This window comes from Trachemys scripta, chromosome 9 (genome assembly GCF_013100865.1).
Source record: "Trachemys scripta elegans isolate TJP31775 chromosome 9, CAS_Tse_1.0, whole genome shotgun sequence".
Classification (NCBI taxonomy): domain Eukaryota; kingdom Metazoa; phylum Chordata; order Testudines; family Emydidae; genus Trachemys; species Trachemys scripta.
In genome coordinates, this window is record NC_048306.1 from 54,701,256 (window position 1) to 54,719,757 (window position 18,502).

At 43.4% G+C, this 18,502-nt stretch overlaps 1 protein-coding gene across 8 annotated transcripts in view; it reads right to left on the bottom strand.

The window, feature by feature from the left end:
• Positions 1 to 18,502, bottom strand: part of ARMC8 (armadillo repeat containing 8) — a 211,732-nt gene that overhangs the window by 151,833 nt on the left and 41,397 nt on the right. Inside the window, exons 1-3 of one of the 8 annotated variants that reach the window (XM_034781370.1) lie at positions 12,817 to 14,863; positions 12,491 to 12,693; positions 11,920 to 12,078 (exon numbers count right to left, since the gene is read on the bottom strand). The exons of 5 other annotated variants lie outside the window; for them this stretch is intronic. The gene's annotated coding sequence lies outside the window, so the exon portion shown is untranslated. Of the gene's footprint in view, positions 1 to 11,919; positions 12,079 to 12,490; positions 12,694 to 12,816; positions 14,864 to 18,502 lie in introns of those variants that run through there. 2 more of the 8 variants (XM_034781369.1, XM_034781371.1) reach the window with 2 other exon arrangements.

The window sequence follows — 18,502 nt, forward strand, 5'->3', positions numbered from 1 at the left end:
CAGATGATGTAGAAAAAGCTGAAATACTTAATGCTTTTTTTGCCTCGGTCTTCACAGACAAGGTCAGCTCCCACACTGCTGTCCTGGGCAACACAGTATGGGGAGGAGGTGAGCAGCCCTCAGTGGTGAAAGAACAGGTTAAGGACTATTTAGAAAAGCTGGACATGCACAAGTCCATGGGTCCAGATCTAATGCATCCGAGGGTGCTGAGGGAATTAGCTGATGTGATTGCAGAGCCATTGGCCCTTATCTTTGAAAACTCGTGGCGATCGGGGTCCCGGACGATTGGAAAAAAGGTCCCGGACGATTGGAAAAAAGCAAATATAGTGCCCATCTTTAAAAAGGGGAAGGAGAACCCGGGAAACTACAGATCAGTCAGCCTCACCTCAGTCCCTGGAAAAATCATGGAGCAGGTCCTCGAGGAAACCATCTGAAGCCACTTAGAGGAGAGGAAGGTGATCAGGAACAGTCAACATGGATTCACCAAGGGCAAGTCATGCCTGACCAACCTGATTGTCTTCTATGATGAGATAACTGGCTCTGTGGATATGGGGAAAGCAGTGGGTATGATAGATCTTGACTTTAGCAAAGCTTTTGATACGGTCTCCCACAGTATTCTTGCCAGCAAGTTTAAAAAGTATGGATTGGATGAATGATGAAAGCTGGCTAGATTGTCGGTCTCAATGGTTAGTGATCAACGGCTCGATTTCTAGTTGGCAGCTGGTATCAAGCGGAGTGCTCTGGGGTCAATCCTGGGGCTGGTTTTGTTCAACATCTTTATTAATAATCTGGATGATGGGATGGACTGCACCCTCAGCAAGTTCACAGATGATACTAAGATGAGGGGAATGGTAGATATACTGGAGGGTAGGAATAGGGTCCAGAGTGACCTAGACAAATAGGAGGATTGGGCCAAAAGAAATCTGATGAGGTTCAACAAGGACAAGTGCAGAGTCCTGCACTTAGGACGGAAGAATCCCACACACTGCTACAGGCTGGGGACCAACTGGCTAAGCAGCAGTTCTGCAGAAAATACCTGGGGATTACAGTGGATGAGAAGCTGGATATGAGTCAGCAGGGTTCCCTTGGTGCCGAGAAGGCTAACGGCATATTGGGCTGCATTAGTAGGAGCATTGCCAGCAGATCGAGGGAAGTGATTATGCCCCTCTATTCAGCACTGGTGAGGTCACATCTGGAGTATTGCGTCCAGATTTGAGCCCCCCCACTACAGAAAGAATGCAACAACCTCGGTTCGTAGCTGAGTCACAGCATCACTTCGACAGCGGTATCACGGCATGTAGGCCCTGCCAGCTTTTGGGGGAGGAAGGATAGCTCAGTGGTTTGAGCATTGGCCTGCTAAACCCAGGGTTGTGAATTCAATCCTTGAGGAGGCCATTTAGAGATCTAGGGCAAAAATCTGTCTGGGGATTGGTCCTACTTTGAGCAGGGGGTTGGACTAGATGACCTCCTGAGGTCTCTTCCAACCCTAATCTTCTGATTCTATGAATTCAACCAAGATTTTTTTTGAAGGGGTGAAGGAAGGAGTTCTCTGTCCTTTTCTCCATCTGTGTCTTAACAAACATTAAAAGCTAATTTTTCTTAGCCCCTGTATCCTATCCAGCTGAAGCCCATATATACACATGGAAAAATTATAGAATGCAATTTTAAACTTCCATAGATTCATCAATTCTAACACCAAAAGAACCATTGTGATCATCTAGACAGAACTCCCATATAGCACAAGCCAAAGAACTTCCCCACACTAATTCCTACAGCATGGTTTTTAGAAAAACATCCAAACTTATTATTTCAACACAGGCAAGGACATTATTAAAAAAAAATCTATATTATGATTTAACTTGATAGTAATCCTTTAATGCTCAAAGATCTGATCTCACAGACCAAAATAACACCTGTGACACTCTGTACCTCAAAGCAGCACCCTGGAACTTTTACCACTCTCATATAATTATGAAATGTTTCATACAAAGTATGCCTTGTGAGGTATCATTTTAAAAGTCTTGATCTGCTGAACATTAATATCCTGTTGGAGTGTATGTGTTAACATTGTAAGTGAGGTTATGAAGTTTTGCTATATATGTGTTACTGAAATATGTTGTGAGGTTCGGAACACCCACAGCCAGTCTTTCAGGTACAACAATGGAGTAGCCAGATAGGCTGATGGCCCTTTGAAGGGAATCCGCTCTCCCAACGACCATCTTAGAGACAGCACGTAGACAGTGGAGAATGCCTGACCAATGGGGATGTACCCCCATATCACAAGCATAGATCTTTCCAGCAAGCTGGAAGACACTATAAAAGAGGGTAAGTGATATCATGACTTGGCTTCATTCCCCCAACTCAACACCTGGAAGAAACATATAGAGGACTGTGACAGGGTCAGGCCAGACTGCTACAGGACTGTGCAGGAAGGAAGGTATTAGCCTCAGGATAAGCAGGTCCCTCTTCCCCAGTAACTGAGCAGGGGTTACTCCAGGTTAATTAGGAAACCTGGAGCCAATTAAGAACCTGCCAGGACGGGTTAAAAGCCTTCTCCCCAACCAGTCCAGGGGGGTGATAGGCATCGTGAGAGTGAAGGCGGGGTGTTGGACAGCTGAGCAGTGCAGAAGCTGACAAGGACCAGGGGAGAACCCCACAGGTATAGAGTTGGGGAGAAACCCTACCCTAAACAGGAGCTAGGGACCCTTCCAGGTCCAAAGACCTGAAGAAAAGGACCCCCTAGAGACTAGGGGTTCTCCCTCTCACAGCAGGAGGGTCGGGAGGAACCCCGCTCAAGCAAAGTGGGAACAATAAGCCAAGGGGCGTGGGAAAATAACCCTGGGAACTGGCAGCATGAGACTGTTACCTGTAGGGTCCCTGGGTGGGGGCCGGAGTAAAGGGTGGGACCATCCCCCCGCCACTTTTCCTCTCACTGGATATCCACCGAGGCCAGGAGTCCCACTGAAGCAGTGAGGGCCTAGCAGGCCCAGAAAGAGGAAGACCACTTGGGGACAGAATTTCCCCACCCACTATAAATTCTGAGAGACGAGGCAGTATCCTGTCCCACCACTAGAAGGAAGCACAGGACCCACTGAGGTGGAGAAAAAGCCCTGCTACAGGACAAAGACTTTGAAATAGGGAGGGTGGTCCCGGGCTGGAAAAGAGTCCCATCCTGTGTATTGAAGATACGTGACCTGTTTGTACCATCTATCAGGGTGAGACATTGCTTGATTCAAATCCTGTTTAGTTTATAAAACTCAGATTGCCAATTTACTTTTATTTCTTAGGTAACCAATTTTGATCTCTACGCTTACTATTTATAATCACTTAAAATCGATCTTTCTGTATTTAATAAATCTGTTTTATAATTTACCTAAAACAGTGTGTTTTGGTTGAAGTGTTTAGGAAATCTCAGCACAGTTTACAAAGGCTAGTTTGTCTCCTTTCCACATTCGGGTGGGGGGCGGACTGGGTAATGAACTTAAGACTGTTTAGGCTTCTGACCAGGGCAACATGGTACAGTTCTGCGGTGCAAGGCTGGGGGGAATTAGCTGAAGCTTCTATATTGGTGGTTCATGAGTGGCTGAGAGAAGCATTCATGTAATTCAGTTGCTTGTGTCCCTGCCTGTGGATGTCTGTGTAAGTGCACTGCCAGAGGTTTATACCTTGCCAACAGCATCTCAGTGTGAGAGGGAACCCAGGTTGGTGGGACAGAAGGGTCAGTGGTCCCATAATCCAGGTTGCACCCCGTGAACTCCAGCACACCCCCTTCATACCATTTTCCCCTAATTTTCATTAATATCAATTCATTATTTAGAAGTAAAACTTAAAATTCACTGATCCCAGTTTTACCAGTGTTATTCTTTATAGCTTCACACAAAAAGAAACTTAATGAGATGAGCTGTATCTAACTCTTCACAGAATGCCAACAAGGCATCAGTGTGTGCATTAGCAATCTATTGTAGCAGAGTCAAAGGCCAAATATACCCCAGGGAAGTACACCTATAGCATTTAATGCATACCCTGCCTTGGCTTATTACTGTCAGAGTGGCTCATTATACATTTTATGAGTTTGTGGCCATTTATGCAATGTATCCTGTCGGCATAAAAAGTAGTTCCGATAAAAAGGGTACACAGTACAGAAAAGAGAAGGAGGAAAGTTAAGAAATATATTCACCACACTAGGGAAAAAAGTGTTTATTTTCAACCCCACTTCAAATACATTTGGGAACCCTTTTTTTTTTTTTTTGGACTATTCTCACTGCCCCAAGAAAGCAAACTGCACTTTCAGCTGCAGACTATTTAGACTCTTTTATATATAAAGAACACTAGATATGCAACTACTGGTTCAGAATCATGCTGGGCTGGAAGGGCACTACTGGTGGGGTGCCACAAGGATCGGTTCTGGGTCTGGTTCCGTTCAATATCTTCATCAGTGATTTAGATAATGGCATAGAGAGCACACTTAGAAAGATTGCAGACGATACCAAGCTGGGAGGGATTGCAAGTGCTTTGAAGGATAGGATTAAAATTAAAAATTATCTAGACAAACTGGAGAAATGGTCTGAAGTAAACAGGATGAAATTCAATAAGGACAAATGCAAAGTACTCCACTTAGGAAGGAACAATCAGTTGCACACATACAAAATGGGAAATGACTGCCTACGAAGGAATACTGCGGAAAAGGATCTAGGTGTCATAGTGGATCACAAGCTAAATATGAGTCAACAGTGTAACACTGTTGCAAAAAAAGCAAACATCGTTCTGGGATGTATTAGCAGGAGTACTGTAAGCAAGATACAAGAAGTAATTCTTCCACTCTCCTCTGTGCTGATCAGGCCTCAACTGGAGTAGTGTGTCCAGTTCTGGGCATCACATTTCAGGCAAGATGCGGACAAACTGGAGAAAGTCCAGAGAAGAGGAAAAAATGATTAAAGGCCTAGAAAACATGACCTATGAGGGAAGATTGAAAACACTGGGTTTGTTTAGTCTGGAAAAGAGAAGACAGAGGGAACATGATAACAGTTTTCAAGTACATAAAAGGTTGTTACAAGGAGGAGGGAGAAAATTTGTTTTTCTTAAACTCTGAGGATAGGACAAGAAACAATGGGCTTAAATTGCAGCAAGGGCGGTTTAGGTTGGACATTAGGAAAAACTTCCTGTCAGAGTAGTTAAGCACTGGAATAAATTGCCTAGGGAGGTTGTAGAATCTCCATCATTGGGGATTTTTAAGAGCAGGTTGGACAAACACCTGTCAGGGATGGTCTAGATAATGCTTAGTCCTGCCCGCTTGAGATCCCTTCCAGTTCTATGATTCTATGTTGTACTTGGACCCTAAGCTCTTTGGGGCACAGACTGTTCTTTTGTTATATACAGTGCTTAGCACAATGCAGTCCTGATCCTCAACTGAGGTCTCTAGGTGTTACCTCAATGGAAATAAATAGTCTAAATGTAGTATTATAGTATAGCTGCCAATTTAGTTTTTAGACCACAAATTAAGTTTAAAAGTAGCTAAATAGGCCATAAACAGCTGATGAAAGAGAAGTCTGTCACTTTCCAGAGAGTGGACAGTAAACAAATGACACTTAACTCCTTCAGCTCCTCTATTCCCCCCATAATTACTCTTAACTCCTCCCCCATCATCACACACGGACTGCTTATTAATTTTGCCTCCCATTAATATTTCATCCCACCTCTGTAACATAAGGGCAGGGACTGGGTGTTCATTTCAGTGGTCATGCCACGGTTGTGCACAACTAAGGTAACGTCAACAGACAGAACTAGCCAATCAGAACATGACTTTGGACAAAGCCCAATGAAACTTGTGCAGGCTGCAGTTTATGCAAAAGTAGCTTAGAGCTCCGAAAGAGGGAGCCATCTCAGTGCCAGTCTGCTCCTCTACATAAATTAGATCAGCCTGGGAGGTGCTCTAGATCACCAGCCATTCCGTAAGTCTATGTCTACACTTGGAGCTGGGGGTGTGATTCCCAGCTCATGCAGACATTCCCATGCTTGCTTTCGAATTAGTGCGCTAAAAGTGGTAGTATACTCAGGGTAGCATAGACAGTGGCAAGCAGCGGCACTGGCTAGCCTTCCCAAGTACATGCCCACAGAGTCTGGGCAGGTACATATTCGAGGTAGCTAGACCATGCTACCACAGCTGCACTACTATTTTTAGCCCACTAGCTCAATGAGCACTAGTGCAAATATTGCTATTTAAATTGGGAATCACACCCCTGGCTCCAAGTGTAGACATGCCTTAAGATTAACATGTTATTCTAATTCACATTTCTATTCAGATGGCCCCATGTTCAATTCATGCCTTTTTTCCTTTAAAAAGACTATATTAGTACTTCATTTCTATAGCAGCACAGTCAATAGAAGAAGAAAAAAAGGGGGGGGGGGGATTCTGGTTCCCTCATTACACAGAGGATGGCACATTCTCTTAGAATTTAAACTGTATTGGTGAGCTACAAAAATAAAATACACCAAACTTTTTCCAGATCTTCCTGTTTGGTATCTGCTTTTTTACATCATTCTAAATCTAAAATTTTAATGGGCTTACTTTATAAACTTCCATTTATGGTTACAGAAAAGAATACAAAAAGGCAAATAAAAACTCTTAAAATCTATGTTAAAAATCAAAGCCACCCTAACCATTCACCACTTCTCCTGGGTTTTCCCCATATAAGATAAAACAAATAATAATAATGACACTTTAGCTTCCAGGAATTTGGGCTCAGATATTAGAACACCAACAAAATATCTTAAACTCTCAAGACTGCATAAATCTTCAATATAAGATGGAAAAAACAATTTTAGCATTACGTGTATACAATTGGCCCACCTCAGTTTTCGACAAGGGATTTCCCCCATGCATTATGAAATCCAATTGAAATACCCCTCTGAAATACTGACACTCACACGCAAATCTCTGAAAAATCCTGGAAGCCACTCTGTGCCAGTCCAGTCTTCCAGCTTCAGTTACAGCAGCCATTAGGCTGCTCTACTTTGCATTGGCTGCCAACAGCAGCCTGGGATCACCACCACAAGGTAGTCCTAGCCATTTTATTTTATTTGGCCACACCACTGCACCAAGCAAGGATCCCCTAATTTATTTTCATTTACATAATAACTAAAAAGATACCTATCCAGGGCTCTAGACACGCTAACACAGTGTTTCTCAAATGCCGTCACCATGGGCTTTTCTTGCGGCCACATCCTCCTGGGCTGTGATGGGGGGGGAGGGGAGAAGGAAGCAGTGGCCGCTCCCCCAGGGCCACCAGCAGGGGTTGGGCCCTGCCCTGCTCCAGAGACACAAACATTGGTGAACTCCCCACTTTCCGTGGATGGTCGGGGGGGAGTCGGCCGCAGGTCTTCAGACTCTGGGCCCAGGCTCACCATTCACGCCATAGTCCCTGGGCCCTGTGGCCTCCCTGTCCATCTCCTCATCCAGGGTTTAATTTGTCCCAGGACTTGCTGAGGCTGAGTAAGTCTGCTGAAAAGTGATATTAACAAACATACAAATATCACTTTTCATAACAGCAGACTTACTAGCTAGCAAATTAAAAAAAAAAAATCAAAAAAGCAAAAGAAACAACAACAGAAACAGAAGAACATGCAAAGCACCTTATTTGTGTTTCTATTCCGTTTAGGTCCAGTAAAAAAATACAGACACTATACATTATTTTTATTACTGAGTCTGAAAAAAACCTACATAAATAAATTACAATGATTTGGACGTGTATATGTGCATATTTATTTGTTTCTCCTAAAGTTAATTAAGTATTTTAGGGAAAATTGTCAGCGCAACCACCAGCAAGAGTTGGTAGCCGCACACTGAGGCCACAAAAAAATTAGTTGTGAGAACCCCTGTGCTAACACACCATTAATTATACAGTTACATCTCAGCAGCATCAAATGATCAGTTTAGCCAGCCACCTACAGTTACTCCTTCCCATCACTTTATCATTGTGGGAAGCATACTCTGAGCCTTTACCCCAAACCCTTCCAACCAGATGTCTTTTGCAGCATGCCAGGTCACCAAATTCAGGCTATTTTTTAACAAGGCGGCAAGCATATTCCAGGATCTCAGAGCCCTCACAGAGAACAGCCTGCCAGCTGCCCCTTCTCTTTTATAACAAGGGAGATTCAGCTCGAGCGCCTCTGCTGACCACAACCGTGGCAGCTTGGCACAGGGAGAGAGGTGACCCCAGGCCAGTTAGAATTTTACAGATCTTAGCAAACATTTTAAACTCTACTCAGAGACCAACTGGCAGCCAGTGTCAAACCCAGAGTGCTGGGGTCATGCGTTCCCAATGAGATGCCCCATTAGTAAGTGAGCCACCTCTATCTGCACCAGCTTCAGTCTCTGAATGGTTTTAAAGAATAGCTCCATGTACAGTACATTGCAACAGTCTAATCTTGAGGTGACAAAGATATGGATAACAGAGGCAATGCCCACATGCAAAAGGAAAGGTCACTGCCTCCTCTCTGGATGCAGCTGGTACAAAGCTGACTGGGCTTTTGCTGTAATATGATGGTCAGACAGTAGCAGAGGGTCTAGAATTACCCCTAAATTCCAAACCCTAGTGACTAATGGCAGATGCACTCCCTCAGTCAAAGGGACTGATATGACTTCTACCATCTCCCACAGCTACTTCATCCACCACCTCTCCCCTCTCATTTGAGTTGAGCCTCTGCCAGTTCACTCTCATGCATGCCCTAATCTCAGCTAGACACAGGCTGAGGGGCTGAACTGTATCAGCCAAGTTGGGTATGATCAGCATGTTGAAAACACCACACCTCACGGCTCTTTACTAGTCCTCCCAACAGCCCCATATACACGTTGAACAAAAGAGTGACCAAATGGCACCCTGCAGCACCCCACACTTCAGATATTCAGGAAGAGCTGCAATCAGACAACTACCCACAGAGATCTCTCCTAAAGAGGCTGCTATTGTTCCCCTGCTTTGTCAATTTTACGTCTGCCTATTTCTTATTGATTTTCAATTTAACTCAATTTTCTAGATATCTATTAATTTCAAACCTTTTTATTTTTAAGCCCCTACCTGTTTACTATATGGAACAATACACTTAACCATTGACTATTATATTGTATTGTGACTTCAATGGGACTATGCATGTGCTTAAAGTACAGTACACATCTGCAGGAGCAGGGTCCTAGACTGCCTATAAACAAACATTTTTTAAAATGATACCCACCCACCATCCCATGGGCATAGCCCAATTCCTTGAGAGTTTGGGCCTTTCTTGCAGTCTGAATAGAGGTGGGAACTCTTAAAACACCATACCACACAAAAATAAGGCACATACCTCCTGTATCTAAGAAGCCTCCAAGGCCTGACAGCTATTCAATTAGTTTATTTAAAGTTTGGTCCAAGTAGTTATCTTCTTTATTGGTTAATTTTTTTAATACTCTGCTGTAAAGTGGGGACAGGTAAAATCTCTGCAGATTCCACCACATGCTCCTCAAGATGCCCCAACTTCCTTGTTTGAGACACTGAGATGTTCTGAATTTAGAAAGAACACATACGTACATATGCTATCGTCCCACACAGCTCACTCACTGGCACTAAGGTTAAAACTAAATTCTAAGCTCAAGACATTGTTATATTTCAATTACCTAGTGATGCTGGGTGCTGTGTTCTATAGCAAATTTCCCTACACTTCACATACATTTCCCCAAGTCACCTACTGTATCTTTTGAAATATAAATGTCTCACTAATCAGAAATGCCATGCAGCATTTCTATTTCTCAGAAGAAGTTGGGGGAGAGGGGAATCTCATTGCCAAATACTAACAGCAATATTATTCTACTGAATATCCTGATCAGCGAGTCTAGTTTTATCTATTTCTCCCTTTCAGTAGGAAAATCTCTACTCCTGTGGGAATTCTGCACTACTGTGCATGCGCATAATTAATAAGCCATGCATATTTTTATTTTTTTTTGCAAGTTTTTATCCCTCTCAAACAGCCAGCACAGCAAATTCAACCTGGCATCTGAAAGAGGAGTTGGATATTCTCTCTCTCTCTCATGTATCATCAATAATAAATATTTCAGTGGCTAGATTATGCCCTCATTTACACTGGTACAACCCCATTTGTCTTCAGTTGTAATGCAGAAGTCCAGGGTTAGTTTGCTGTTCAGGTAAGATTTAGAGTTTAAGATGGTAGAGAAAAAAAATAATGAACATGGTATCCTATAATATTTTTAAATAATCATTTTTCAGAGAAGAACAATTTAGTACACTCAGGTGGAGAAGGATCAGACAATATGATATTAATATTCAGAGGATAAGCCTTGTATGCAGGAGACCTACTGCTGATGGGCCACAGATAGTCTTAATGCTTTTATCTATCAGACCAATAAAGAGAATGAAACTGTCGAACTCTCCCTCAGTATCTCCATAAGACTAGCAGAATTTGTTTTTTTGGAGACCAACAGTACAAAACTTGGGTTAGCGAAGTGAACTGTGATGGACCAAGAGGCAAAAACATGGGACTGTCCAAGAACATTAGAGCAAAGGTGAACATGTTTTGGGGGCATAGGTTTATAGAAATGAATGAAGCCAATAAAGAGATCCAATTCAAACAACGTGAAACTCTACTCTCCTTGGAAGCGGATTATAGATATTGGAGTGTACTTGTTACAATACTGCTTGAAAAGGTTACATTCGGTAAAAGCATTTGATTCATTCACTTACGTAGCTATGTATTTCTTTAACTTTAGAGGGATTTCAAGAATACAATCTTATCTGTGCCAAGGTCTGACTGACATCACAAGGATTCACGCACAATAGTTGACCCAAGTAGCACTATGATCACTAGAACTGTGGGTGGCAGCAGGAGGATTGCAAGCTTTTCCATATCTCCTCTAACAAATTATCAGGTGCTGAGCACTTCCTCCCACTGAACAGCTTCAGAATCTCATGCTTTTGAGATCTTATAGCACCTTTCCTCCTCTCTCCTATTTCAAGAACTTCCACCTTTCCCTTAAGAACCAACAAGATACTAAACAAACATTCTATCATCTCACAGAAAAGTAATCACTTGACGTGGAATCATCAAAGAGTTAAAACTCAAGTTTATCTCAAACCTGTCTTTTCAAAGACCCCTTTAAAGATTATAAGATCTTAATGTTCCATTAAAGTAACACAATCAACAAACAAAAAAAAAAAACTTTATTCAATTCGAAAGGAAAGCAATTACCATATGCTGCAGTGGTTTTTTTGGGGGGAGTGTTTTTTTTGTTTTGTTTTTTTGGGGGTATTTTTTAAGATTTGATGATGGAATGCTGAAAATGTTCCACCCTCACTGATTTTAACTGTGATTAAAAATACTAGTCATTGTTTAAGGCTGAACATAGTTCTCCTTCTGTTCCACTTCAACTCACAAAGTTCTCAAATAGTAGAGATTTTCCATTGACCAATTGTACACTGGCTTTTCTCGGCTATTTGCAGTAGGCTTCAGCCGTGCTGTTTCTGAAGATCTTGTGTGTTTTTTTGTGACTTCCAAAACAATAACATTCAGCTCTACACTAGCGAACTCCAGCTCATCATCAAAAACTGGGGATGAGAATACATGTAGGGCAGAAAAGTTTCAGCAGCCACAGATGAAGAATGCTGTGCGCAGGCACTAATAGAGCAGATACCTAGGAGAATCCACTGAAGACACTGATGTCCTTGTTCACTCAATCTTCAGTCTGCAATATCCCTCGTAAGTCCATCACTGCAAGATAAGAAAGGCAGGAAGCCCAACAGCAAATTCTTGCAATGTAATCTCCCCTGGCTACCATTCCTGAGTCCATGTCTGCGCTTTGGACTCAATTGTTTCAATTTCCTACTTAATTTCTTGAGCTCTTTCCCCAAATGGGCATGTAGAATCTGATTTTCTCACGTTTATCTCTGCACCTCCGTGGTCAGTATACTGATGAGCACCACATCCTCATATGGCAGTGATGGTGTTCAGGAAATCAAACACATCTACATAGGATGATAGCTTAAGCCTGCCCAGGTTGAGGATGGCATTCTTGATGTATTCCAGGAACTTCCATGCCTGAAAAAGAGGTGAATAAGGACAATTATTGACACACAGTAGTTTATAGACAACTGACAGAGATTCAGCAAGGAGAATTCCGCAATATGCTACAGAATGAGGACACAAAAATACAAGACAACACAATTGCTGTACAAGGTACAGGTTAATTGATGGACAGGGCAACTCAGCAAGGAAGACAAATAGCTCACGTTTTCCTTCTCTTTTACAACTTGTGAGGAGGGTTCCTGGACTTGACTAAACCTCCCAACCAGCACAGACTTGAATGAGGCAGTTTTAATCTGTATACAACTAAAACTGCAACAATGTTCTGGTCTCAAAATAGATCATCATCAAGAAATTAGCTAAAACAATGAGACTACATGAGGAAATATACATTGTAACTGAACTAAGGCCAATATCCAGGTCTTACCCTCAGACTTCCAATCCCTGTGTTCATGATACATTTTCTCCTCTTCCAGCACTCCAAGATTTCCTGGACTGGGTTTCCAACAATAGCCCTGATTTTGTTCTATTCTCTCAGCTACATTTTCATTTTACTTTGCTTTCTTTTGACTTTTTGTCCCATCTCAAAGTCATCACAACATCTCCAATGCTCTTGAAAGAAGAGGAAATCTAGGAAGAGAAATGGTGAAACTTAGTTGTTAATAAATGGTGGAACTTTTGTAGTATTCCATCATGCCCCAGAAGCAAGCATGTGGAACACAAAACAGAGAATAGTGGTTCAAATTACAGTACCTCCTATCTTGAGAACTTTTACTTCAAATCACTGCCTGTCATCTCTTGGACATTTCTGGTGAAGTATTACTTTGGCACCTTCCTCAACATCACCCTTCCGATGTCTTGTTTCCATAAATTCCATGATTACGCTGTCTTCACAAAGGAACTGAAGAGCCTTCATGTCTCATTGGATGATCTGTGACTGCTCCATCTTGACATGCTGCAATTAGTTCACGATGGAATGCCAGCTGGTACTGCCAAGAAACTGACTTTGTCCCCCACTTGTGAGTCAAGCAGCCTTCTGTTGGAACGATTGGGAGTAGCAAGGCTTGACCACTAATTGGTGGATCTTGGCTCACAAGCTGTTTAAAAGATTACTTAAAAAGAGCTGTATACCAAATTTCATGAAAATATGAGGAATTTTATCAGCTGTAACTTGGTCAAGATTAGCTGAAAGTTTAGCATTATTCTCTGGGAGATGCTACACAGAGGAACACACTACTTGCTGGGATGGGTATCCAAAGTTCTTGTTCCAGTCCTTTGAGGTATTTGTCACTGGACCTTCGTGCAATGGATAAGAGGAGATCTCCAAGGAAATGCATATGGTGAATACAGAGAAATGGTACTATAAAAAGGCAGTTTGGGTCTAGTTTTGGTTTTTTTCTTTATCTTGAAGTGATATTCAAAAAGAGAAGTGATTTCAAAGAAGATTGTGAGCTTCACTTAAGATCAATGAATACATGGAGAAAGTTTGAGGTGGGCATAACCCCCAGAAATGTGAACTGAATTGATCAAAAGAACAGGTGGTGCTACAGAAAGACACATGACGTCGAATGTAATAAAATAAAGCATAAGTACTGAAATTAAATGTATGAAAAAGTATGATGTACAATACAATAATGTAAAAACTATAACAGATCGAATATTCTTTTAATACACATTGCCCTTTGCTTCAGGAGGTCAGCAAGTACTAACAGTTGCAACAAACAAAGCCCTAGAATGGCTTGAAAGCAACATGAAGTTCAATTACATGATCTTCACGGATGAGACAACAGCCAAAATCACCATCATCATCTGATTTAACACATCCTCTTCACTCCTCAAACATCAGCATGTGAAGCCACTGCCATGTTTAGAGAGCCACATCTGGATGCAATTTTAAGAGCGGGAAAGGCCCAGTAGTTATTTTTGAAAGTATTATATGAACTTCCTGATGCCCTATAAACCCTATTAAGAGTTGGAACCTGTGCACTTAACTCGTCCTCTACTATATTTAGGTATTACTAATCAGTACTACTTTTTAAAACAGGAAAATAAGGAATGTAGGGTGCCATAAAACTTTCAGCAGTCACAGATTTTTCCAAGGTGAGGAAAAATATTCTCTCTCAATGGTAAAAGGTCATGGAGCAATATTTTGGCATACGAGTTATACAAACAAATCCAATTACATGTTTTATAGGGTTTTTGCAGACAATTACCCAAAAGCATAACGTAGTCAGAGAATTCACTGAATCTCAGAGAATTAACTGAGTGGCACAATTGAATCTTTGACACACCAAAGAAAAGCCTGTGAAGAAAAAGGGATTTCTAATGTGATCAAGTATTTTTAGAGAAAAACCCTGCCTGCAAAGATATGCAATACAGAAATCATCTTCAGTAAGTTCTCAGGATGGTTGAAAGGCCAGGAGCAGCCAACAGAACATAGCCAGACATATGCTAATGTTCTTTATAGGTACCAACACTAATTTCCTGGGTTCTGCACCCCCGCCCCCAAAACCTACCTCTTGTAATAAGAGTAAAAAGAAATTTCCTAAATCATAGCTTTCTCCCATTTATATATGGGTTTGTTCGATTTTGGTCTTGCTTTTCTCAATAATGAGGTAGATTAGACTTTTTTCTGGTTTTGTCTTCTAGTTGTTAAAGCAATAAATATAAATTCAAAATCTATTGCGTAGAAGAAAAGCTGCACATAATGTGACTAATTAAATAGCAAAGGCCGTGTTCTCTGGCTAGCAGAGCTTCCCATCATTGCAGTCCCATAACCGTATATTAGTGGAAGCTATAATTCTGCAAAATTTTTGTCGAGTTAAAAAAACATTTAAGACCAGAAGGGACCATTAGATCACCTAGTCCAGGGGTGGGCAAACTTTTTGGGCTGAGGGCCACATCTGGGTGGGGAAATTGTATGCAGGGCCGGGGCAGGGGGTTGGAGTGTGGGAGGGAGTGCGGGATGCAGGAAGGGGTTCAGGACAAGGAATTGGGGCAGAGGAGAGGTGCGGGGTGTTTGCGGGGGCTCAGGGAAGGGGGTTGGGGTGCAGGAGGGGTGCAGAGTGCAGGAGGGGGCTCAGGGCAAGGGGCTGGGGTGCAGGTGGTGTGCAGAGTGGGGCTCAGGGCAAGGGGTTGGGGTGCAGGGTGTACGAGGGGGCTCAGGGCAGGGAGTTAAGGTCTAGGAGGGGTGCAAGGTGCAGGTAGGGTGCTTAGAGCAGGGAGTTGGGAGGCAGGGGGCAGGAGGGGTTCGGGCTCCAGTCTGGCGCCACTTACCTAAAGCGGCTCCCAGGGTGGCAGCAGCGCGCACTGGGGCCAGGGCAGGCTCCCTGCATGCCTGCCCTGTCCCTGGCCCCGCGCTGTCCAGGAAGCGCCGCAGCCCCTGGGAGGGAAGGGGGGACAGAGGGCTCCGCGTGCACTAGCCTTGACACGCCTCTAGGTACCTCCCCCAAAGCTCCCATTGGCCGCGGTTCCCCATTCCCGGCCAATGGGAGCTGCAGGGGGTGGTGCCTGGAGGCAAGGGCAACGCACAGAGCCCTATGCCCCCCCACCCGGGGGCTGCAGGGACATGGTGCTGATCGCTTCTGAGAGCAGTGCGGGGCCCACAGCGCCACGGGGGGCAATCCCGCAGGCCGGAACAAAAGCCCTGAGGGGCTGGATTGGCCTGCGGGCTGTAGTTTGCCCACCCCTGAGCTAGTATGACTCCCATCATAGGCCAAAGAATTTATGAGGTTGTAGATTGAGGTTCTTCAAGATGGCTCTTAGTCACACCTATGGCTACTGAGCCACTTTGTGGTGTCTTGCTGCAGAACAGTCTTCTAGCAATGTAAGTTAACTCACTCTTGCATCCTCCACCCCTCCCCTAAGTTTCACTACTGTTCTGAGGGCAAGGCTATAGAGGGGGTGGAGCACCCTTACCTCATCAGTTCCTACCACCACAAAACCAGATACACCGAACAAAGACCCAGACAAAGGAAGGCAGGTGGAAAGTGTATGTATGCAGAGCCATCTTGAGGAACCTCAGTTACAAGTAAGAAACCTTCACTTCTTCGAGTGGCTCTGCATAGTTCCACTTACAGGACAGCTTGCTAAGCAATGCTGAAAACTGACCTGAAGGCAGGAACAGAGTCCTAACTGAATAGGGGATGCAGCACCACTTTACCAAAACCAGCACCTGTCTGGGAGGCCAGGTCCAAAACACTGTGCCTTAGCAAGCGTGCACTGAAGTCCAAGTTGCAGCTCTGCAAATTTCAGCAAGACAAGACAAGGAAGTAGCCACAAGCTCTACTAGAATATGGTTGAATCAAAGCTGGTACAGGAACTTTTGCTAGCATATAACATTCAGCAATTTGTTGTTTAATCCATCAAAATGCAGTCTGGGAAGAAACCATATACAGTAACTCCTCACTTAATATTGTAGTTATGTTCCTGAAAAATGCAACTTTAAGTGAAACAATGTTAAACGAATCCAATTGTCCCATAAGATTTAATGTAAATGCGGGGGGTTAGATTCCAAGGAAATTTTTTTGGGGTAGACAAAAGGCATTACACTGTATGCTGTACAGTACTGTACTGTACTATGGTTGGGAAGTGCCCCTGGCTTACTCCACACAGGCACAGCCCGCTTCAGGCAAGGACGCTAGGAAGCACCTTTGCTGCAACAGCGGCAGCTTCCCCAGAGAACCGGCTTGGATTTTGCCATGAATGCTCCAGGCCTGCCTCTTCCTGTCCCCGCTTTACTCCAGGCCCACCTCTTCCCACCCCCACTCCACCTCCTCTCCGGAGCACGCCACATCCCTTCTCACCCAAGTCCTAAGCGCCGCCAAACAGCTGGATACAGGAGAATCAGGTTTTCCCTTCATCCATGCTCGAAATCTGGTCCACTTTAAATGGTAACAGCTTCTAGTGGACTGTTTTCTGGAGATAATTAGTACATCCTGCACAGGGGAAGAACACGACTACTCAAGAGTAGACAAACCTAATGTCCTATCATCCACTCCATCAAGTGAAGAGACTTTGAGTCCAGGTGAAAGATCTTGCCCTCCTGCTGAAACAAGAAGTCTCAAGACAGAGGAAGATGCATAAAGATTCTCCCGGATTGTTGCAGGAGACCGGTAAACTGCTGTTGACCTGGCCAAGCCAGGACAACAAGAATCATCTTGTCCTGGTGTAGCTCCTGGATGAATGGAAAGGGGGAAAAGGCATACATCCAGCCCTTTCTCCAGTGTAGAAGGAAAGTATCGGATAGACAGTCCCTCCCCACACTGGGACAATTTTTGTTGGACCTCACTGCAAACAGGTCCACCTCTGGTCAACCCCAGCTGGAGAATATGGTCTGAATCAATTAATCCTTTAGGGACCATTCATGCATCGGAGAGCTGTCTCTGACAATCTCCACCTACATTGTTTTCCCTGTCAGATGCAGGGCCACAGGATAATCATCATGAAGGATACACCAATCCCATAGATTTATAGCCTGTGCACACAGGAAAGTGGAGTGATCACCCCCTACCCCTGCCTATTGATGTAATAGACAATATATTGGCAGTGTGTCACCACTTGCACCACTCTCCCTTGTAGGAGAGGAAGAAATGACTTGAGAGCTAACCAAACTGCTCTCATTCCAACACACTGATATGCAGGGCTGTCTCCTGCTAAGACCACAGCCTTTGAACTGTCAACTGATTCAGAAGGGCTCCCTAGCCCTTTCTTGATGCATCTGACATCACCATTGGCAATAGGTCTGGGGGACTGAAGTGCACACACCTCTAAACAAATTAATTCTGACTGACCACCATTTTAGGGAGGCTGTGATGATCTGAGGTATGGTGATCAACGTATGGAGGCTGTCCTGACTTGATGTATATCTTGTTTCAAGATATCCAATGCTGCATATTTCTCATTCTTAGTCGAGCAAATGGAGTCATGTTAAGTAGTGGCTTCCATAAGACCCAAAAAGGGTTTTACTCTGAGCAGCAGCAGCACTGTTGAATTTTTAAAAGAAACTAACTTATTTTGAGAAATTTATCCTCTGATAGAAAAGCTCTCCCTTTCACAGAGTACAGTATGGATCCTATAAATGGAATCCTCTGAGTAGGACAGAGAATTGACTTTGGGCAGTTCAGAAGGTGCCAGAGATCTGAAAAGAGACTTGCTGTAAAAACAATATGATTTAACAATTCCTCACAGACAGCAAGCATTAGTAACCAATCATCCAAATAAGGGTAAACAAAAAATACGCTGATTTCTCAAATGAGAGGCTTCCACAAAGAGGCATTTTGTGAAAACCCTGGGCACAACGGAGAGGCAAATGGAAGCATCTTGTAACGGAAATGCCATCTGGTCACTAAAAACAGAGATACTTGCAATGGGTGTGATGAATCAATATATGAAAAACGTATAATTTAAATAGAGAGTCACAAATTAATCCATTACTAAT